The sequence below is a fragment of the Cibotium barometz genome, chromosome 43 (genome assembly GCF_041138505.1).
Source record: "Cibotium barometz isolate CiBa-2024 chromosome 43, ASM4113850v1, whole genome shotgun sequence".
Classification (NCBI taxonomy): Eukaryota; Viridiplantae; Streptophyta; class Polypodiopsida; order Cyatheales; family Cibotiaceae; genus Cibotium; species Cibotium barometz.
In genome coordinates, this window is record NC_141088.1 from 18,092,293 (window position 1) to 18,117,493 (window position 25,201).

At 42.7% G+C, this 25,201-nt stretch overlaps 1 pseudogene; it reads right to left on the reverse strand.

Moving 5' to 3' along the window:
- Positions 1-16,446, reverse strand: part of LOC147613629 (germin-like protein 1-1 pseudogene) — a 68,600-nt pseudogene extending 52,154 nt beyond the window's left edge.
- Between the last annotated feature and the right edge of the window lie 8,755 nt (positions 16,447-25,201).

The following is a 25,201-nucleotide window of genomic DNA, read 5'->3' on the forward strand; positions in this document are numbered from 1 at the left end:
GCTTTATGCATAAGGGCTATGCGTATGCTTTATATATAAGGCTCTATGTAGAAGACTCTATGCATAGAGCTTTATACATAAGGCTCTATGCATAAGACCTTTATGGTTTATGTTGCAAGCAATTGACTCTTATGCATGCATGTATAGGCAATGTCAATCGACCCATCACAAGACCTAGATGTGGCAAATTTGTTATCTATTATAAATGAACAATATGGGTAGCAAGCTTGATCTCAGTTTACTCAGACACAGGTATGATTCCATCAAACCTTTTCATATACACAAAGTTAACCTTTTATGCATTCTGTAAGTCTTATTGTTTAATCTTATATGCAAGAGGGCTTACAATCGGGCCAGTCAATGCCATGGGGGAGATCTACCCCACTTGGCCAATCGAGGTAGACCACGCCTTTGATAGGCGCGCAGGTCTGAGTGGTGCATGCTCATCTCATGGTATGGCTACAATGAGCCCACACCACATTACTTGACTAGATCCACCCCTGCTCCCTCATGTCTGTCTTCACCAACGACGACAATGTAGTAGGGATTCTGGGGGTCTAGTAGACGTGCTAGCGGGGAGGAGCAGGCTGCTTTTGCTTTGGCAAAAGCAACACTAGGTATCTCAATGCGTCTCCCTACTAGTAGAGGGCTCTTCATCTACTCATTATGACCTAGCCCCTAGGAAACCCATTCCACCATTCAATCCACGCACCCTACCATACAACGTGGATGTCGATGGTGCTCTTGTGATGGATGCACAAGGAAAGCAAGTCATGAACCGCATGCATGTACTTGCATGTCCAAATGTGAATTCTTTATAGACAGCAGGGTAGAGTACTTGGGATACATTATATCTAAAGAAGATATTTCAATGGATCCCAAGAAGATTGGAGCCATTGTGGAGTGGCCAACTCCCATTTCTCTTAGAGACGTTCGTGGATTTCTAGGATTTGCAGGTTTTTACCGAATCTTCATTTTTTATTTTTCTCATAAAGCAAGTCCTATGACCGGACCTTTTGAAGACGGCGGGTAGAATATTCATATGGATTGTACAATGTGAGCAGAGTTTTTAAATTAGTTAAGGAAAACAATACTTTCCTCTCGAGCCGAAGTGTGAGGCCTCTTCCTTCCATAGTCAGGAAGTACTCACCGCCTCTTGTTGTTGAAAAGCATGTGGGTGCTTTCTCACACGAACTTGTGTGCATGCCTCCACTCCTTGTGTGTGAAAACGTTGGGCTTCTTTAAATTATTATTTGCTGCTCTCTTGATATTTACTCTCCTCTTTGCATATAACTTATGCTCTAGCAATATGTGAAACACTTTTTGCAAGTGATCTTCATGCTCTTCTTTACTTTTGGAAAACACCAATATGTCATCCAAAAATACCAACACAAAGTCATCTACGTTCTCGTGAAAAATGCCATTCATCACACACTGAAAAGTAGCGGGTGAATTTGTTAATCCAAATGGCATCACAACAAATTCATAATGCCCAAAACGTGTTCTGAATGCAGTCTTTGCTATATCACTTTCTCTGATGCGAATCTGATGATAACCAAATCGCAGATCAATTTTAGAAAATATGCAACTCCCTGCAAGCCGAGCAAAAAATCTCCCCCATTCTTGGCAATGGGTACTTATTCTTGAGTTAACTTATTGAGCCCCTTGTAATAATCAACACACAACTGCATAGTCCCATCCTTATTTTTTACAAAGAAAATAGGAGCACCCCACAGCGACACACTAGGCCTAATAAATCCTTGCTCAAGAAATTTTTGCAATTGCATTTTTAGCTCTGCCTTTTCTTCCACAAATAAATGATAAGGAGCTCTACAAACAGGTTCTTCACCACGTCTGAGCTCTATTTCATGATCTACAAATCTATACGGAGGCAATTCAGTCAAATTGTCAGGAAATAAATTTTGAAATTCTTGAAGCGTAGGATAATCATCACCCTTTTTCTGTTCCTTAAGACTTTCTGTCAGCAATTCCACGGCATATACATGACAACCTTTTCTTACTGCTTTAACAAACTGTATAGCAAACATCATTCTAAATTCTACTTCACATCTTTGACCCTGTAAAAAGCAATAATCTTTACTGTCATCTCCAATCCTACAAACCCGCTTCTCATGACACATTATTCTAGCCTTTTTTGGCACTAACCAATCCATCCCTAAAATGGCATCATACCTTCCTAGAGGCAACACATGAAAATGTGCTTTTGACTTGAGGTCACCTATGAGATGAAAGGCATATTCTTAACATAATCCTTACATGTTTGCTGCTTTCTCGACACAAGCTCTACCATAAGCTTCTTTTGACAAAATTCAATTATTCCTAACTGTTTTGTCACGTGGGTTGATAGAAAACTATGGGCACTTCCCGAGTCAATCAACACTTGAAAAACATTATTTGCAATCTCGATAGGAATTTTTATAATTGAAGCTCAGTTTTCAGCCTTACCTGCATGAATAGCAGCATTGATATGTGAATATTCTTCAATCTCGTCAGCCATAGTTGCAGCAACCTTTCCTTTTTCTCCACGAGCATTGTCACTACTTGAAAATCCATGTACATTATCCTGCACATTTTGACTTGTTTTATGATCCTTTGTAGTTAGTCCCTCACATTCCTCATGTGGGTGGTTGCAAGATGAGGGTACTCACTTTCGTTCACTCTCTCTAAAATTGGGACATCCATGCATCTCGGGCGGAGTACCTCGATCGTGATAACGCCGCGAATCAAAACACGACACGTGCCTCCCGAGCCTAAACCGACATATCTCGATCGAGATGCCAACTAATGCCACGCTAGCAGGTCCGGGTTTCCAGGCGTCATCCATGTCACCAATACATGTCACCGCCACCACAATATCTCGATCGAGATACCTATGCCACTCGGATCCACATCAGGGCCACGCTGTATCCCCGTAGGCATATTTGACCAGCACATCTCCATCGTCCACGTATCTCGAACGAGAAATTTACATCCAATCGCGACCATTCATTGTTCGAGGTAATCGGATACAATCTCCACCGTCCCCATATCTCGATCGAGATACAGAGTTCAAATCTCAGCCGTCCAAATATCTCGATCGAGATACAGAGATTCAATCTGCACCGTCCGAATATCTCGATCGAGATACCTAGATGCAATCTCCACCGTCCAATTATCTCGATCGAGATACGGAAAAGCAATCTAAACCGTCCATTCACGTACGCTGGAAGATGCGATCTCGGCCGTTTAAATATCTCGATCGAGGTATATAATGAATCTTGACCGTCGAGATACCTTGTCGTGGTAATGCCTTTAAATCGTGGCCGTCCATTTACCTCGAACGAGATAGTAATATCAAATCGCAGCCGTCGATCCTTCCCCAACCCTAGAATTAGGTGTGTATCTTGGCCGTATGTTGCACTAACCCTAATATCCAGAGCGTTAATCTTGCAAACCCTAAATTGCATGATGTTTCCGAACCTCGATCGAGGTTATAAAACCGGAAAACTTTTTTTTTTGCCTCATTTTCACAAGTCGTTTTCACTCTCTTGCGCTCTTGATTTGGATTAGTATTAGTGAGCCCATTAGCTTTGTTTTTAGCTTAATTAGTGCTACTTAGCACTAAGCATTAGCCCTTTCACATTAGACCATTCACATTGGACCCTTCACATTTGGCCTAGGTTTTAGCATGGAGGGCCACGAGGAGGGCCACGAGGAGGGCCGCTCATCTATTGCGGACCTCATCGCGGAGATAGACCGTGAGTTAGCGGCTATCCGTAGGAGTGCTGGAGACACTCCGTCTACATTACATATCGTGGCAGACTTGGAGGCGATGCTTGCGTCCCTTCGTAGCCTTCACGATATTGTTTATGTAGATGAGTGGATAGCCCACCATCGCGCTGCTCCTGTGTCACATGGCCTGACATATCGTCAGGTCTGTGATCTTGCTCCTATTAGGGATGGGGCTTTCCTAGATCTTTTCCTTGATAGTCGTGGGATGAGGCCCGGGGCGGGCAAGCCCCTCACTATTTCGCGGTGTTCGCATCCTCGTATGGCGGCACATATCTATAGTCGATATGTTGCCGCATATGGGAGGATGCCGAACAACCGCCAGATTCCCATATACTTCGCAAAGCAGTTATATGCGGAGTTTGTCCTAGGGGAGGAGGTCGATTACACCAGCCATCGTCCGGGTGGTGGTGCTGGCCGAGGCCGTCTCCAGGACCAGGGTAGGCGGCCTCCACCGGCCCTTCGTGCGGCACCAGCTCACGATCCTTCCTTTGTGCCATTGTCGACAGTAGAGGCTCTTGGCACGCAGGTCGGCATTGACGTACGGAGCACCACGGAGAGCATCCAGCACGTGGTGCGCCTATTTTCACGATCTATACCGACGACAGATGTGGAGGTATTTACATATATAATACGTCTTAAGTTTTTTTGGTCATTTATCTTCATGTTTATATGTACTTTTCTATATTTTTACATGAGCAGCATGGTTGATTGTGTCACGCAGGTTCCCACACCTGCCACTCAGAGGCTCACTCAGGAGTTGGTAGAGGCGAGAGCGGAGATAGACCGCCTCCGAGCTGCATTACAGATGGCAGAGGCAGCTACTGCAGAGGCACAGCATCTGAGAGAGTCCGACATCCAGCAGGTAGGTTTCTCTTGCACGTTTAAGTTACAAATTTCTTTAAGTAATACCTAATGAGAGACTAATCAAATATTTTAATGCTTTACTTTTTTGCGTAGGCTCGGACCGAGGTAGAGAGCTCCAGAGCTGAGGCACAGCATCATCAGATTATGGAGCAGATTGCCCAGCACAGGGCAGAGCAGCTGATGCTGCATGTTCGAGAGTATCGTAGATCATCGGACGTGACAGTGCCTTATCTACCGTTATATCCACGGCCTGTCACAGAGGTTTTTCGACGACCTCTCCCGCAGGATGCACCACCCTTCCTGCGTGATGCGTGCTGCTGTTTATGTATCGAGGACATTGATAGTACAGGAGGATATGCCCTAGGATGTGGACATATTTTCCACTTGTCTTGCATCACCCAGGAGCTCGTCCGGTTCTCAGCATGCCCATCCTGCCGTGCACGCATCGACTTAGCGACGTACAGGGTATTGGGCATCGATGATCTTCACCCAGGCCTTGTACGAGTAGATGCCAGGACTGGCAGGCCAGTCGACTTTACATCAGCTATGGACTTGGGACTCGACGCCTTCGACGATAGAGCCCAGGAGCCTGAGGTGCCTCCTGAGATAGAGTGGAGCTCACATGAGTTCGACGCTTACCAGAGAGTCCTGCATGAGAGCCAGGTGACAGCATTTGAGCGCGTGGGTGGTGCTGGCCCTAGTGGCACAGCGGGTGATGGTGCTAGCAGCAGTGCTGCTTCTCATGAGCAGCGTGTCCTTACAGCAGAGGAGCTTACACGAGCAGAGTGGCAGACACGCACCATTGCAGATTATCGATTTTGGGTTTATAGACAGAGGCGTCTTGCATTAGCACGACGTAGAGAGAGAGAGAGGGCCATAGCAGCTTTTGGGACTCGTGAGCTCCCGAGTACACCGGCACCAGCTCACGATCCTTCCTTTGAGGCAGACCTCCCCGCAGACATTCGACGACCCCCGCAGCCGGCACAGCCTCCTCGACGTGCACAGCAGCCTCGACGCGCACGTCGACCGGCAGTTAGAGATGACGATTTTGATTGGGTTGCTGTTGATAGTGACTAAACTCAGACTAGCTGGGTTAGCTCACTTACATTGTACTTAGATTTTTGGGCAGTGACTAACCTCAGACTAGCTGGGGTAGCTCATTTTCATTCTGATGTACCTATTTGATGTTTATATCATTATGAGTTTTCTCATTATTGAGTATCATTACATTTTAGTTGATGTTCTTGATTTTATTATATTTCTTAACACTTTGGCTATCATATTGTTTGTTGAAAATCTCCATTATTGAGTATCATTACATTTTAGTTGATGTTCTTGATTTCATTATATTTCTTAACACTTTGGCTATCATGTTTGTTGAAAATCTCCATGCCATCGTACCCAAACATGCTCTGATGGGGACCAAACTTTGCAAGCATGGGGAGGGGACCCACCCCCACATGCTTGCAAAGTTTGGTCACAATCAGAACATGTTTGGATTGGCAATTGGCGCCCAGTGCGGGTTTTTCAAGTCTCTTGGTGCTTAAGAGGCCATGGAAAATCCGGGCCTTCCCCATACCATCGTACCCAAACATGCTCCGATGGGGACCAAACTTTGCAAGCATGTGGGGGTGGGTCCCCCCCACACGCTTGCAAAGTTTGGTCACAATCAGAGCATGTTTGGATTGGCAATCGGCGCCCAGTGCGGGTTTTTCAAGTCTCTTGGTGCTTAAGAGGCCATGGAAAATCCGGGCCTTCCCCATGCCATCGTACCCAAACATGCTCTGATGGGGACCAAACTTTGCAAGCATGTGGGCGTGGGTCCCCCCCACATGCTTGCAAAGTTTGGTCCCCATCGGAGCATGTTTGGATTGGCAATTGGCGCCCAGTGCGGGTTTTTCAAGTCTCTTGGTGCTTAAGAGGCCATGGAAAATCCGGGCCTTCCCCATACCATCGTACCCAAACATGCTCCGATGGGGACCAAACTTTGCAAGCATGTGGGGGTGGGTCCCCCCCACACGCTTGCAAAGTTTGGTCACAATCAGAGCATGTTTGGATTGGCAATCGGCGCCCAGTGCGGGTTTTTCAAGTCTCTTGGTGCTTAAGAGGCCATGGAAAATCCGGGCCTTCCCCATGCCATCGTACCCAAACATGCTCTGATGGGGACCAAACTTTGCAAGCATGTGGGCGTGGGTCCCCCCCACATGCTTGCAAAGTTTGGTCACAATCAGAACATGTTTGGATTGGCAATTGGCGCCCAGTGCGGGTTTTAGGGTCTCTTGGTGCTTAAGAGGCCATGGAAAATCCGGGCCTTCCCCATACCATCGTACCCAAACATGCTCCGATGGGGACCAAACTTTGCAAGCATGTGGGGGTGGGTCCCCCCCACACGCTTGCAAAGTTTGGTCCCCATCGGAGCATGTTTGGATTGGCAATCGGCGCCCAGTGCGGGTTTTTCAAGTCTCTTGGTGCTTAAGAGGCCATGGAAAATCCGGGCCTTCCCCATGCCATCGTACCCAAACATGCTCCGATGGGGACCAAACTTTGCAAGCATGTGGGGGTGGGTCCCCCCCACACGCTTGCAAAGTTTGGTCACAATCAGAGCATGTTTGGATTGGCAATCGGCGCCCAGTGCGGGTTTTTCAAGTCTCTTGGTGCTTAAGAGGCCATGGAAAATCCGGGCCTTCCCCATGCCATCGTACCCAAACATGCTCTGATGGGGACCAAACTTTGCAAGCATGTGGGCGTGGGTCCCCCCCACATGCTTGCAAGGTTTGGTCACAATCAGAACATGTTTGGATTGGCAATCGGCGCCCAGTGCGGGTTTTTCAAGTCTCTTGGTGCTTAAGAGGCCATGGAAAATCCGGGCCTTCCCCATACCATCGTACCCAAACATGCTCCGATGGGGACCAAACTTTGCAAGCATGTGGGGGTGGGTCCCCCCCACACGCTTGCAAAGTTTGGTCCCCATCGGAGCATGTTTGGATTGGCAATCGGCGCCCAGTGCGGGTTTTTCAAGTCTCTTGGTGCTTAAGAGGCCATGGAAAATCCGGGCCTTCCCCATGCCATCGTACCCAAACATGCTCCGATGGGGACCAAACTTTGCAAGCATGTGGGGGTGGGTCCCCCCCACACGCTTGCAAAGTTTGGTCACAATCAGAGCATGTTTGGATTGGCAATCGGCGCCCAGTGCGGGTTTTTCAAGTCTCTTGGTGCTTAAGAGGCCATGGAAAATCCGGGCCTTCCCCATGCCATCGTACCCAAACATGCTCTGATGGGGACCAAACTTTGCAAGCATGTGGGCGTGGGTCCCCCCCACATGCTTGCAAGGTTTGGTCACAATCAGAACATGTTTGGATTGGCAATCGGCGCCCAGTGCGGGTTTTTCAAGTCTCTTGGTGCTTAAGAGGCCATGGAAAATCCGGGCCTTCCCCATACCATCGTACCCAAACATGCTCCGATGGGGACCAAACTTTGCAAGCATGTGGGGGTGGGTCCCCCCCACACGCTTGCAAAGTTTGGTCCCCATCGGAGCATGTTTGGATTGGCAATTGGCGCCCAGTGCGGGTTTTAGGGTCTCTTGGTGCTTAAGAGGCCATGGAAAATCCGGGCCTTCCCCATGCCATCGTACCCAAACATGCTCCGATGGGGACCAAACTTTGCAAGCATGTGGGGGGGACCCACCCCCACATGCTTGCCAAGTTTGGTCCCCATCGGAGCATGTTTGGGTACGATGGTATGGGGAAGGCCCGGATTTTCCATGGCCTCTTAAGCACCAAGAGACTTGAAAAACCCGCACTGGGCACCGATTGCCAATCCAAACATGTTCTGATTGTGACCAAACCTTGCAAGCATGTGGGGGGGACCCACGCCCACATGCTTGCAAAGTTTGGTCCCCATCAGAGCATGTTTGGGTACGATGGCATGGGGAAGGCCCGGATTTTCCATGGCCTCTTAAGCACCAAGAGACTTGAAAAACCCGCACTGGGCGCCGATTGCCAATCCAAACATGCTCTGATTGTGACCAAACTTTGCAAGCGTGTGGGGGGGACCCACCCCCACATGCTTGCAAAGTTTGGTCCCCATCGGAGCATGTTTGGGTACGATGGCATGGGGAAGGCCCGGATTTTCCATGGCCTCTTAAGCACCAAGAGACTTGAAAAACCCGCACTGGGCGCCGATTGCCAATCCAAACATGCTCCGATGGGGACCAAACTTTGCAAGCGTGTGGGGGGGACCCACCCCCACATGCTTGCAAAGTTTGGTCCCCATAGGAGCATGTTTGGGTACGATGGTATGGGGAAGGCCCGGATTTTCCATGGCCTCTTAAGCACCAAGAGACTTGAAAAACCCGCACTGGGCGCCGATTGCCAATCCAAACATGTTCTGATTGTGACCAAACCTTGCAAGCATGTGGGGGGGACCCACGCCCACATGCTTGCAAAGTTTGGTCCCCATCAGAGCATGTTTGGGTACGATGGCATGGGGAAGGCCCGGATTTTCCATGGCCTCTTAAGCACCAAGAGACTTGAAAAACCCGCACTGGGCGCCGATTGCCAATCCAAACATGCTCTGATTGTGACCAAACTTTGCAAGCGTGTGGGGGGGACCCACCCCCACATGCTTGCAAAGTTTGGTCCCCATCGGAGCATGTTTGGGTACGATGGTATGGGGAAGGCCCGGATTTTCCATGGCCTCTTAAGCACCAAGAGACCCTAAAACCCGCACTGGGCGCCAATTGCCAATCCAAACATGCTCCGATGGGGACCAAACTTTGCAAGCATGTGGGGGGGACCCACGCCCACATGCTTGCAAAGTTTGGTCCCCATCAGAGCATGTTTGGGTACGATGGCATGGGGAAGGCCCGGATTTTCCATGGCCTCTTAAGCACCAAGAGACTTGAAAAACCCGCACTGGGCGCCGATTGCCAATCCAAACATGCTCTGATGGGGACCAAACTTTGCAAGCGTGTGGGGGGGACCCACCCCCACATGCTTGCAAAGTTTGGTCCCCATCGGAGCATGTTTGGGTACGATGGTATGGGGAAGGCCCGGATTTTCCATGGCCTCTTAAGCACCAAGAGACTTGAAAAACCCGCACTGGGCGCCGATTGCCAATCCAAACATGTTCTGATTGTGACCAAACCTTGCAAGCATGTGGGGGGGACCCACGCCCACATGCTTGCAAAGTTTGGTCCCCATCAGAGCATGTTTGGGTACGATGGCATGGGGAAGGCCTGGATTTTCCATGGCCTCTTAAGCACCAAGAGACTTGAAAAACCCGCACTAGGCGCCGATTGCCAATCCAAACATGCTCTGATTGTGACCAAACTTTGCAAGCATGTGGGGGGAACCCACCCCCACATGCTTGCAAAGTTTAGTCTCCATCGGAGCATGTTTGGGTACGATGGCATGGGGAAGGCCCGGATTTTCCATGGCCTCTTAAGCACCAAGAGACTTGAAAAACCCGCACTAGGCGCCGATTGCCAATCCAAACATGCTCTGATTGTGACCAAACTTTGCAAGCATGTGGGGGGGACCCACCCTCACATGCTTGCAAAGTTTGGTCCCCATCGGAGCATGTTTGGGTACGATGGTATGGGGAAGGCCCGGATTTTCCATGGCCTCTTAAGCACCAAGAGACTTGAAAAACCCGCACTGGGCGCCAATTGCCAATCCAAACATGCTCTGATTGTGACCAAACTTTGCAAGCGTGTGGGGGTGGGTCCCCTCCCCATGCTTGCAAAGTTTGGTCACCATCAGAGCATGTTTGGGTACGATGGCATGGAGATTTTCAACAAACAATATGATAGCCAAAGTGTTAAAAAATATAATAAAATCAAGAACATCAACTAAAATGTAATGATACTCAATAATGAGAAAACTCATAATGATATAAACATCAAATAAGTACATCAGAATGAAAATGAGCTACCCCAGCTAGTCTGAGGTTAGTCACTGCCCAAAAATCTAAGTACAATGTAAGTGAGCTAACCCAGCTAGTCTGAGTTTAGTCACTATCAAGATAGAGATCTAGTCAGCAGCACCCTCTCTAGCTCTCAACTGCTCTAGAATGCTCTCATGGTCATCCACTCGAAGCCGAAAACGAGGGTGAGAACTGTGTTTTCGGCTCTGTACTCGAACAAGAGTGAGTCTGGTAGCAACCACTAGATGAGAGAACTGAAATGCCTCTAACTCCCACTTCCACTGCTGGAACTCAAGACTCCCCCGATGAAGTCGAATCTACTGGTAGAACCGGCCTGCCACAATCATGCTATGGGCGTCATAAGAAAACCCATGATCATCCACTGTATCCTGGTCAAGCATGCACTTTGGCCTAGTGCAACTCATCAGATAGTAGTCTACTCCCTCGCTGTTTCCCTCACTGGCAATAACAGCAAATACATCACCCTCCTGTAGCAAATCTGTCAGGTCATCATAACTGACCATGAACGCAGGACCTGTGTGCTCATCAGACACCACTGGATGTGAAGGATGCTCGGGGGAGAGGAATGTCTGTATCCATGCATCTGCCCATCCTCTCGAGGCACAATGTGACCAATCGCCATCCATACATGCTCCACAGAAGCATGCAAACCGTCGTGTGTAAATCGTGGGGGCCGCCATGCACGTGCTCCTGATGGAATGTAAGCCCAAGGTGCCAGGTACTGTGTCACAATCATGGGAGGCTCTGCGGTCAATCGTGCCACCATCCACATGCCAAAAAAATCTCCTGACAATCCGAGCATCACGTCTGGGGTACGATGATGCTGCACTCCCACACAAATGTTGGGAGCACCACTCGACTACGTGGCCCGCATCTCTGAACCGCTGAGCATCCTGTCGCAGCTGATGACGCCTCAAGGCACGTTTCACACACGCGCCTGCACCATCATGCTCACCCTTCCCGTGACCAGTCTCAAAGAATGACCAAATCACTGGGATACTAGACTGCACATGCCACCTATAAATCCATAAAAGATAGTCTTAGTTATTGTTTTCTTTAAGATGTTCTAGTGAATTTAGTTTAATTGAAAATGTAAGAAAGCCATAAGTACAACCTGTAGAGCCAATAGAATTGACGTGATGACTTGAACTGTGCGCCACAACCATCAGACCAAACCCATCGCTGGACATGTCTGATCCCACAATCTCCTAAAAAATCGTCATGGAGACGAAAGCAGTGTTGCACAAAATGTGCATCATGTGAACGATCATCACTGATATAGAAATGATACTCTCGAATAATGACACGGGTCTCGGGGGTACTCGCTATCCCATCTACATGAGCCTCTGCATGTCGATAGCTAATGTGGACCAAAATAGCAACCTGGTGAGGGAAGCAATACATACGTTTAGGACACAAAAAATCAATTAAGTAATGAAGCTCAAACATAAAACAAATAGTACAAAATATAACCATTACCTGCTCTGAGAAGTAATACTCAGATTGTATCTCCTGAAAAGGTGTGAAAGTGTAGTTCTCTGCAAAATCAATCACAGAGACGACCACACCAATAGGAAACTCTGCTAGGCATGCTCGGAACTGACGATCCTGCCACTTGGCACAATGACTGTGCCGTATGTAGGGGTAGATCTGCTCCCTAAATGTGGCTGTGAAGTGACAACGTGGTGTATGTTTGTCCACGAGCTGCAACTTCCTGGACTGTCCACCACTCTGGAGCTGGTGTGTCACATACTCATAACGTTGCCATGCCACTATCTCTTGGTCACTTGCATCAAGATCTACCATCTGTAGATGTGCAAGTGAACCACATGATGTGCAATTGCTCTCCACACAAGGCATCCTATGGAACTGGGCATCCTCCGTGCGTGCACACAAAAGAGAGTGGATGAAATCACGTGGACTACGAGGCAACTCTCTATGCCCACTAAGAGAACGGAACACATCATAAAAAAGATTGAACTCAACATGGTAGCGACAACAACATGTGTCACGCTGACGTGAGTACCTCACAAACCAAGGCTTACACCCCTCAAATGACCTTTGCCCAATTTTAAGCTCTGGATACGAAGCTACAAACTGAGAATACAACTCAGTTTGGGACATTTCAAGAAAGCAAGCACCGTGCTCAATGAACACTCCTCTTGTCACTCTCTTACGCAAAGCTTTCTTGAAAACTGGCGATGCACGACAATTCTCCTCCCAAAAACTTTCTATCAAGGTTCTAGTGGTTTCATCTAGTAGGCGATCATGCCTAGCTACACGACCACTACTCGCCCACATAGCACCAACCTCATTGGCATCTAAACTTTGTCGCCTAATAGACCCAACTCTAAGTGCGTGTGGTGCTATGGAAAGGATGCGAGATGTGGCACTAACCTTACCCTTCATTTGGGAGCTACTTATGGCTGCCACAATAGCCCGTCGAGCAGCCAAAGCGTCCGCAGAGTTCCTCTTCTTGTTAACTTTATAGGAATGACGAACACTTTGTAGCACCGCCATGCCAGCTCTCCTCTCTCTTCGACCTCCAATGTCGGAAAGCGCCCTGCAGTTGGCCATGTTGGGCAGATCAATCAAAGCATCAAGCACACATGCCTGTGATGAAGACGTGAGGTCTTTGAAATAGGATTGGAAGATTGCACGGGCACGACGATATGCCCCTGACTTTGATAGTTCTTTCCTATCCACACGAAGGGCGCCCAAAGGAGGGGGGGTGGGTTCTTGTAGAAGAGAGGACTCAAGAAGGGCGGGTTCATGTGGATTATCTAAACTAAGGGGTAGTGGGGGGGAAGAGGGCGAAGGGAGAGGAAGTGGAAGAGGAGGAGCAAGGCTTGGATCATCGCCAACGGAAGGTGTTGCTCGTTGACGTGCTCTCCACTCTCTCTTTCTCTCACGAGCTACCCTTCTCCTCTCCTCCTCTTGAACTTGGTGGATGGGGGGGAGTCTAGTCCTATCACGTTTCCGACTCCTACGGCTTTGAGAACCCATTCTCAAGGAAGCTAAGAGAGAAAATATTATAAGGGCTCAATGATGGGATAGTACTACAGATAAGTGTGGGATAGTACTAGAGATGTGTGATTATATAGGAAAAATAGGTTATCCACTTCAAATCTCACTGGATTTCCTATCTAAGATTGATTGGATAACTAAGATAAACATAAAGATATTTAAAGATAAACTATTATCCACTTAAAAATTAATATTATTTATAATATTTATTAACAAGTCTAAATATTTATCATTACCAGATATATAAATGTATATAAATATATCTTTAAAGAAATCTTTTATTTTATAATTATATAACTGCTTTTTTTAAATAAAGTATTTTTTTCATATTTTATTCAAAGGTTTATTCTACATAAAAAAATTTCAAGAAATATAAAAATAAAAAATTTATTTTTTTAAAATTAATAATATGATCTTTAATAATATTTTTATTGATCTAATCCCAAAATATAATCCTTTTAAATTAGTGATTTTAAATTCTTTTATTTAATAAGTTACATATATTTTATTATTTAAATTTCTATATTCTATTTCTCTAAATTACTAAATTAACTTTTCCAAAAATATGTTTTTGAAAAAAGAGGGGAGGTGGGAAGGAGATGCCACGTGTCACAAGCGTGCATGACACGTGGCATTCTCTTGACATGTGGCACTATTATGGTTGATGTGGCAATTCCATGATGTGGCATGCCATGTCACCATGTGCGAGGTGGCATGCAAAGGTGGCAAGATGATGTGGCATTAATGATGACTAGGATGATGAGGTGGGGAGTCAACTAGGTTGACCATGTTGACATGGAGGGTGGAGGTGGCAAGCTGAGGTGGCAAGCTGCTTATGTGGATCCTCTCGATGCTCACGTGGACATAAAGTGGCATGCATGTATAAGGTTTGGGCCTACCCAAGCCTCACACATGGAATGAAACCTAAGCTGTGAAGTTTACCAAGCCTAGATTTCCAAACCTAACTAGGATTGGTTTTAGACTTGAAAAGGGGAGAGTGGACACAATATGGAAATTTTCACTTGGGAGGATTGAAAATGGACCTTCCCATACTCAAATCAAGCCAAATTTTTTTTGATAAATTCATGGCAACAAGAGTATTGATCCCATGAGTTTTTAGATTGAAAGATTCAATATTTAATTTTCTAGAGTTAAATTACTATTGATTTAATGGGCCTCTGACAGTCATAATAAATTTTCCAAAGTAAATCTACAAAAATCAAACCGTTAGATTTGTAATTTTATCTTATACCCACATTATACTAATCTTTCCCAATCTAATCATCACTAGATCCATACAATTTGAGCATTTTAAATGGTAGATGTGGTGGGAGGATAAAATAGTATGTTTTTTAACAATTCTAATATCTTTTAAATAATATAGAAAATAGTAGAACACATCAAAAATTACTCGATAAATCAAGTTAAGCTCTATGTTATTTGTATTTGTGAAATGCAAAGTGGGAACATCGTATGAGTAATAATGTAAAAGTTATAGGCAATTTACTCACATTCACTATACCTGTCTAAACCTAGGACAGGGCCTGTATACAAACTTGGTTCCCAAAGAAAAGGGGATTTGCAATTATTGGATATTCGATCAGATTATAGTTTTAGGTGCCCAACTTTGCATATGATGTTTCATTAGAAGACCTTGAAGTGAAACTCCTTGGCTAACTATGAGAGATTGGCTATTCTTCTTGAAAAAATGCCTGTTTTTCAGCTAAAGCCAAGGGCGCCCACGCCATGAAACTAGATAACCTCATCTTGCAACCACCCATGTGTTGCTGGTTTGTTTTTGCACTCATAAGTTCTATGACCCCTTTGTAAAGCAACGAAAACATAAACCTTCACGTTGCACCTTTTCTACCATCTCTGTAGACAAATATGTGAAAGGCTGATTACCATTCTTCTTCTCGCCAGTTTGCATTCTCCTATTCTACATAAAATTCCTCTTCTCATCATAAAATGGATTTGATCTCTTTCTTTTATTTCCAAAACTTTCTTCATTCTTTCCCATCTATTCATATGTCATGGTACGCAGCATAGCATCTTGAACTGTAGTTGGCTTGTTACCCTTTACCAGAAATTTGATTTGCCTGTTTAAACCATTCACAAATTGGGAGGCTCTTTCCTTTTTTGTTAATTAGGGTGAATATTTTTACAAGTCCCAAAATTTATCATGATATTCTGCAACAGTAAGTGCCCTTTGTTCCAAGTTTAAAAATTCATTCATTTTCTCCACATATGGTATTTTGGTGGATAGTAATGCTGAATCATATGCCTTTTTATTAGAGGCCACGTGATGTCCTCATTCCGTAAGCCTGCTGTGCGCATAATAGACTTCCACCATAATTTTGCACAACCTTCAAAAAGAAGTACTGCTGTCTTTGCTGCCTTAGCTTCCTCACTGAAGTTACATGTTCGAAAATAATCTTCAAGCAGCTCAATCCATGCTTCTACCTCTTCACTTCTCTTCCCCTTTCCACTAAAGGTTGGTAGTGACCTTTTCTTTGTAACTTGTTTGAGAGCAAAATCATCTACATGTCCCGATTTAAGTCCTGTGCCAATAGTAGTTTTCATGGCCTGCACTGTATCCTGTAACTCTTTAATAACTCGATGAATTGAAAGATCCAAACCAACCTGTGTAGTAACTCTTGGTTGAGGGCTTATAGGAATTTCACCAGGTTCCTCTTGCTGCTCTTTAGAATTTCTTACTCCTTGCCATTCTCGTTGACCATGTCTATCATCAAAACTTAGACGATCTTCCATTTCCCCATCTTCTCGGTCATCTCTGTCTTCTTCATTCAAATTCATGGAAGCTCAAGCGTGCATGACTCTCATTCTTTCCTCCAATTCTTGATTTCTGTCTCAAAACTTAGACGATCTTCCATTTCCCCATCTTCTCGGTCATCTCTGTCTTCTTCATTCAAATTCATGGAAGCTCAAGCGTGCATGACTCTCATTCTTTCCTCCAATTCTTGATTTCTGTCTCAATAAGTCTGATAACTTTGTTTGGAGTTACACCCACACGTAATAATCCTTGCAAAAGCTCCTCTTCTTGCCCCGAATTGACTACTAAATTTGTTTGATGTGCAGCCATCTTGTGATTGCACAACAAAAATTCAAAACGATTCTCAAGAGAAAGAAATTCTTGGCTGTATCACAAAATTTGAAAATAATATTAGTCATCCAAGACCTGCAATATCCGCAATCAAGTGCGGATTGCCCAACCTAGGCTTTGATACCAACTAAAAGGTACCCAAATTCTGTTCTATATTCTAACACAAAATTTTCCAAATCTTACAGAAAACTACTTCAGAAAAAGAAAGAGTTTTTCAACAAATCATATTTGCTTGCAAAATCCAAAGTAACAGTAATATTTGTCAATAGAAAAATCTAAAAATCATAGAGAGAATCACCAACAAAAGATCTAACCAATAGGGCCTTTCTCTGACGCCCGTCCACCCAACCACCACTCTCTGCAGGTATGCCTTTAGTAAATCTCATCCACTCTGGGTTCTACCAAATGGCTCCCAGAGGGCATAAATCCTAATCTCTGTCCGACGTTCCCTTTCTAACCGGCCCAAATCTCAAAATCTCTCTCTCTATCCTGTGCACAGAAAATCCTCAAGGCGGCTCAAGAAGCCAAAAAAAATAGGTCACGAGAATTAGTAGATTATCATGCACAAAATCATCAAAGATAGAAAATCTTTTCTAACAACATGCGTTCAAAAACCAAATTAGAGAAGATATGTTTGTTTTAAAACACTGAAAAGTGGTGTTAGATTTGTTTCATGAATATCGGCCACCCCATACGGAATCTCTGTATTATTTGAGCTCAGACTTTATTCGTCCTGTGATGAATTAACTTTCTTTAATTCAGCTCTCTGACAAATAAAGTTATCTACTCTCTCAGGTGAGGCCGTTACTGAAAATTAAGGGTCAAATTGATGTCTAGGCCCTGTTTCGGGCGCTCGTTGCGGTTATACTTGTTATGAAAACTCTCATATGAGTTTCCTTTAGGCTAAACCACTCACTATTACCCTCTTATACATTATGTAACATGGTTAAGAATAGAATAGAAATCGCATACAAATGGCACCCCAAAACATGCATAAAAGTTTCAAAATTGACATATCTAAATTACTAAATCTGTGACCAAACTTAATCTTTTATGTCATCTAAGTAATTCCTACTATTCAACATTGAATATAGATGCTAAAAATCACCGAATCAGATGGATCTAAAAATACGTACATATGAGTACGTTACACCATATGAGGTTAACAATGGCACTATCATTTAAAGATGCATTCACTAAACCTTATGAAATAGAAAAAGCCATTTTGGATACAAATTTTACACTATAATTGTAGAGCTATGAAAAAGCCAAAGGGAAATGAGGTTCAATATTTAAGCTAGCAAGTCCTAGAAACATGCCAAATTTTAGTCAAGGGGAAAGAAACCAAAGTGGACAAGCAGCTATAAAAAGGGAATCATTTCAAGGTGATGCTATATATAGTCACAAGATGGACAATGGGATATCACAAAAAGCTAGAGGGACAAAGAAGAAGGTATTCTATGTTTCAACTCCAAGAGAAGAAACTGGGGTGAACTGCAAGTCATGAAAAATCTTCACAAAATCATGCAAACGTTCACTCAACTCCATTTTTGAAAAAAAAAACCCAAAAATGTACCTTTTTTCAAATTTATGGACACAGAGGACATACTTTCATGTCATACATATAAAAAACACCACTACTTTTGTGGAAAAAAATGCATAAAACATTACTTACATTTTACTCTTAACCCAAAAATGTTCAATTTGAAAAAAGAATTACAAAGGAGAAGAAACTCTTACAATCAACTAGAAGAGGCATTAGACCTTTTGCTTAAAAATATCAATTGTTTTTTGGCGCAAGTATCCATAAATTTTTAACTCAAATCCATACACAAGAATTTATATATCATACAAATAAGGCATGTCCACACGTCGACCAATTACACTTTTCTTTCCTTTTTTGTTTGTTTAAGCATTAGATCATACTGTCTTGAGCATGGATAAGTTTTATACTAATACACATTTCTAGACTGGGTGTTATATGTAGCGTGTTATCTACAAACTGATTAGGTGGTAAAATTGGCGTTACTTTTAGACCCAATATAATTTGAAGAAACTCTCTTACATGGGATTAGTGCATCATCTAAGAAAATCAATTCTCTTTGTATACAAAGTTGATCCAATGGTTGAATTTAAGCATATTCTAATTAGATTATGGAATCCAAATTCTCATCGATGGATTTTTATTTTCCCATCGATGACCTTTTTTCATTAACAAATTTTTTTTCCACTGACGAACTATATTTTTTATCCAATAGAAGTGAAATTTTTCTTCATTATGGACCAAATTTCTCTTTTTCGGACAAAAATCTTACTATCATGATACAAACGTGAGTCTTTTGGATTCTAGAATCTACTTTGTCAACAAAGTGGATTCTAGAATTCAAATTTCCATCAATTTTTCAAAATGACAACTGTTGTCATTTTCATGGTTCAAAATCTAAATGTTATAAACTAAAAATTATGTTTTTGCAAAGACTATAACTCTAAATCGAACTATTAGATCAAAATAAAGTAAACTAATAAATTGTAATACTCATTACCATCTAAAATTTGAGAATTTGGATCGTTGGTTTTCTATCTGAATCTAGAGAAATCGTTTCTTTTAATAAGCCTCTTCTATGGCCATGGACTCCATATACCTTCTTATCGTAACATCAAATATATGCTCTAATTCAATGATTGGGATAAAGTGTAATGATTGGGATGAAGTTAGTTAAATTTTTATAGAATAAAAAGCACATTTTTGTAATTCTAAGTAAAGAATGTATTATAGATTACATAGACATGCGTGAATTATTAGTAGTTTTAAGGAATATTAGATCTTGTCACACTGACCTTGTTTTTTCCATTTTGTTATTTGATACGAAAAGTGAAAAACTTTTCACCTTTAAATTGGTAATATGTACATTTTTTAAAAGAAGTTTGAAACTATGCTTATTTTGCAGCAAAAGTTATAAAAACAGTTCTCTTGAATGTCTCCAAAAGATTGTAAAATTGATCAATATTTAGGACTAGTGAAAATCAAGATAGCCTCTTGCAAACGACTACTCATGACTTGTGAACATTTTTCATGACTCATTGTTGGTGGTAAATACACTTGATAGAATCCCAATGGATAAAGCACCACTCTAACCGGAACTCTGGGTTCATACTAGCAGGCTACTTTCCTTCTAGGACACCACTGTTGCATTTTTTTCAGAGCCTCGGGAGTATGCTATTGTGTGAGCATCCAGATGCATGTGTGTGTTTATGTCCCCGCATGTCTATTTACTACTGTTATGTGCATCTCGCATAATATTTATCTCACACCGATGCTCTAACTTGGTCTTGACCAAAGTTTCACGTTCTCAGAGGAATCTTCAAAGTAAAGGCACAATTGCATGAAGATCTAGGCACACTTGTCCATCTTCGGTGCTCAAAAGAAGAGAGAAGATTGTCTTGTTCATGTGAAAGGAAAGTGAACCAAACGATGTTTTTTTCCTTCACAATTTACAGCAAAGAAAAGAACCTTGGACAAAGAAAAAGAACAAAAAAGAAGGGTGGGTGGCCCAAGCCATGAAGGGGCACACTCGTATTTTGAAAGAAAAATTTTGAAGAAGCGAAATGGTAGTAGGTGAAGGGACCTTTTTGATAGGAGCGGTCGTGTACAACATAGGGGGTGGGACAACAAAAAAGAATAAGTGCACACAGCAGCATTGAGGTGCGTAAAACTTTCTGGTCACCAAAGAGCCAACAACAATGATGTAATTTTGTTGTGTACAATTAGTAGCAACCACAAAAGACGTAGGCATATAATAGTGCATACAACCATCATCGAGAGCCATAGTGCGCGGACATGACAACACAGCCCAGAGGCAACATTAGGCAACATGTGTGAGGAGATATATAAACTCTCAATCGCTGTCATTCACTTGTTAAAAGTAATATACATTTAAAGTTGTATTTAGACCCTAAATATCGAAAGCTTGCAACACTATGTGGGAATAATCTCACTACATGTTGAAGTTTGTGAGAAGCTTGCAACACTATGTGGGAATAATCTCACTACATGTGGAAGTTTGTGAGAAGCCTTCTCCTCCCTAAAAAAACAAAAAACACACAACACATATTGGCTTGTGATTTCAAAAACATAAAAGCCCTAATAAGAGTTGTATAATTTTATTGATTTTGTATCTTGAGCACTAAAAGGATCCACACACACTCAAGAATGAAAACAACCTTGACAACAATATAGACGAATTCAGCGTAACACTCAATGAAAGGAGATGGGTGTCAAGGAATAAACAACAAGATAAGATATTTTTATTTACCTTTTTGTGATATCTAATTCATGCTCTTATGATATATAACAACACTCTATTTTTGTTATTATAAGAACACTATCAATTATAATATATTATGTTGTTCTTTGGTTACGTCTCATGATGTTGATGTTATAGTTCTTTGTTTCTCTCAGCTTATTGATGATACATCAAAATAACATGTTTCTATCTTAGCTAGTTTGTAGCATTGAGATTACATTGCCTACTCATGGGAGACAGTTACATAGTTGCACACTTCAACTATAGACCCATTCTTCTTTGCGACTTGGTCTTGGGAGTTGAAGATAGTTGTTAGTTTTGAATAGCTTTCTTTGCTAGGTGTTCTTGGGCTTGGGTTTAGCTCCATAATATATTTCTTGACAATTCTTAACAGTGGCACACCCGGTGGGACCTTTTTCTTTCCTTTGTGATCGAGTGATGCGAATCTACAATTTTTTTCATGGAGCTTATAGTACTTTTCGTTTTAGGTTACTAGCTTTTCTTTTAGATTTGTGGTATAATTAGACAACTAGCACCTTAAAGCATGAGAGTTCCAGAGATTTTTAAACCCAAAGTGTTGAAAAAGTTAATAAAGAACACAAAATTTTCTCAAAGGAATAACCTTGTTAATAACCAAGCTTTAGAGTCCGAAGAGATCATTTTGTGAGTAAAGGAAAAAAAGAGTGTAAGGAAGATAATGATGTAATCAAGACTCCTCTTAAACCTAGAAGGATTGATATAAAGCCTTATGATGGGGTTGGGAGGAAGGAAGCATACACTAATGCTAGAGAATCCATTCTTTAGTGTATGGTATGCAACCCAATGATTGGAAAGCTAAAAAATAGGTTCCATGACATGGATGAGCATGAAGCCCATGTGATTACTACTTGGGAGGGTTAGTAGCGGCCTTTCTTGAGCAATTCTCACCTACCTTGAATCCATTAAATGCCCTTATTGCCTTGGGTGGTTTCTGTGAAGGAAAAAAGTGAAAAGCTATGTGGGTAGATTTGCTAAGTTTAAAATAAAGCGTTGTAATCACCATATTTATGATGAAAGATTATTAATGGAGAGCTTTATCCAGGGTTTGTTGTGATCATTACAAGTCCATGTGAGGTTAACATGAATGGCACTATCACACTTGAAGAAGCATTCAGTAAAGCTTATGAAGTAGAAAAACCCATTTTGGATACAAATTTTGCACTACGATTTAGAGCTATGTAAGAGACAAAGAGAAATAAAGTTCAATATAAGCTAGCAAGTGATAGAATTAAGTTCTTCTCTCTTAAATTTTTGGAATTCAGGTGCTTCTCTCTTAAATTTTTTTGTGGACTCGCAATTCCTTTGTTTCCATATTTGGATCCTCAGCTCTCTTTATTCTTTATTGCTTGCATTAGGAAAAATTTGGACTTAAATTGGACCCTTTAAGGATTTCTACATATTCTCGCTAGCAAAAATGGGCGCATGGTGAGATTTTTGCAAATCAACTCATAAGTGAGCAAAATTTAGACATTTGGAATCTACTCTTTGAGACCTTTCCAGTGATATATAGCATGATGAGTAATTTTGTATATTCAAGATGTCCCTAAATTTGGTGATGATGTGGCACGTTAAATGTGCCACATCATCACCAAATTTGGGGACATCTTGAATATGCAAAATTACTCATCATGCTATATATCATTGGAAAGGTCTCAAAGAGTAGATTCCATTAAACGTACCATATCATCACCAAATTTGGGGACATCTTGAATATGCAAAATTACTCATCATGCTATATATCACTGGAAAGGTCTCAAAGAGTAGATTCCAAATGTCCAAACTATGCTTACTTTTGAGTTGGTTTACAAAAATTTTACGATGCGTCCATTTTCATAGAGAGTCAATGTGTAGAAATCCTTAAAGGGCCCAATTTAAATCCAAATTCTCCCTAATGCTTGCACTTTAGGCTCTATTGGCAACACTTGGGCCATTTATCGAAATGCCATCTTCTCATGAGTGGTGAAGACTCTCTATGTATGGCATGAAGTTTATTGAATGGACAATAAACAACAATTATGTCCTCAAGCATGCTCCAACTTGCCTTGAGGACAAGTCCCGCCTCGAAGATAAGTCCACAATTAAAATGGGGGGAATGTTAACTACATCGGTTAACAGGTGCTTCCCACTTGCCTATCCTAGAAGTAAACCACAAGCATCTCAATCACTGTATCTTTCACCATCACCCATACTTGCTCAGTTAAACTACTTGCATGCACGTTCACTAAGTTCTAGGAGACCAAACTCCTCATACACTCGATACCTATTGACTTTGTGTATCGATAGGAGCCTCCATTACTCTCTAAGCATGGTATTGAAGCCTTGACCCACGCCTACACATCCTAATCTCTCGTTCATAATCTTTAATCCTCATTATCCATTACCATCATTAAATCTCTTACAATATCACCTCACCAATATTCATTAGTGATATTTAGATTTTTTCTCTTAATTTGCAGGTACCACCCTCTAATTTTTAGATCAGAGCCAAAAACTACAACCCTCTAATTTTTTATCTTTATCTTGCAAAAATACAACGCTCTAGCTTTCATCTCAAGATCTAGAAATTTAGAGGTCTCAATACCAAACCATTGAATGAGAAGCTTAGCACCTCGGGCGCTCCCTGTTTTACAAGCCCTCATCGCTCATTGGCCAGCTCATAATCAGCATTTCTAACAGTACCAGTTTGATTTGGGGGAAATGATGAAATTGGTGTCTACAGTCAACATTGGAGCAATCCTTAAGAGGAAAGCTCTACTAGGTCTAAGGAATCTTCTCAGTGCCCTTAATCAGCTAGAAACTATGTTGACACATCAGCATAGAAAAAACCAGGTGCAAAATCTCAATCACTGCTTTTGTTTATTTGTTGTTAACTAGAATTTTAAACGATTATCATGTGTTAGAATTGTTGTTTGCGTGTTAGAAATATTGTTTACACATGCCCCCATCTTGGATGTAACATCTATTTTGTATGGCTTTGCCTGTACCTCTGCATGAGAGCAACAGGAAATTCATGTGTGCTAGAGTTAAAATGCTAACAAAGAGATGATATCGAATGCTAACAAAGAGATGATATCGAATGTACTTGAATCATCTATTATGCATGAGGTCTATGTTGAAATCATGACATATGCATGCTGTATACAGAAAGAGCTTTATACAATAGTTAATATTCAGATTACAAAATTGCCAGGTTGATAGCTATTCAAGTCAAAGAAAAGTATTTTACGCAGGTAAGTCCGAAAGGCATTCCTCAATTCATCATAGTGGGGCAATTAGATTCAACCTCACTAGACCAGCTCGCCAATTCTAAGTTGAGAGCCAGCTCCTCCTCTCTGGTCTTTGTAAGAGCCTCGAGCGTCGCCTTGTCCCAAAAAAGCACCTGTAGAATTAGAAGGGGAGAGGCTACAGCCATGCTGGTGTTGCCATGGCTGCAGCATACACGAGAGCGAGAGCGAGAGGGAAAAGGAGACGCGCTCACAGTTGTGAATCGTTGTTGATTATTAATGAGAGAATACATTTATTTATAGTTATTGAGTTGTGCCTCTTCGTGTGTCCGTTCATTGCTCACATGCGTTCACACACATGCGGGCATTATAGCATTAATTCCTACACTCCCCCTTAATGCGAATGTCCGCATAAGGGTAAGTGAGAGCATGCTATGTGTCTAGTGATGTATGTATTGTGAATGCACGAGACATGATATATTTTGTTTACATCATGAGTGAACAATTGTGCTTTCGTGTGGTCGACCTTGTTTCTGCTGGGTGGGAACTTCAGTGATAGCCGTTTTTTTTTTTGGGAGTGGGCTTTATCAGGCGCATGCAAAGGTCTATGGGCTTTATCAGGCGCATGCAAAGGTCTATGGGCTTTATCAAGCCTTCACGAGAGTTGTGTAGCAAGATGGAGGCGGCGAGAGAACAAGGCTGGTTGGCTTTGCTCGAAGGGGTACACGTCGAAAGGCAGGCGAATTGCACAATTATGAAGACTTTGGCTTGCGAAGATGGCGGAGGCGATGCAGGCCCACACAGGCTCTCCAGTAAAGTAGGCGATGATACCATGTAGAAGTCGAGGGGGAGAGGCTACAGCCATGCTGGTGTTGCCATGG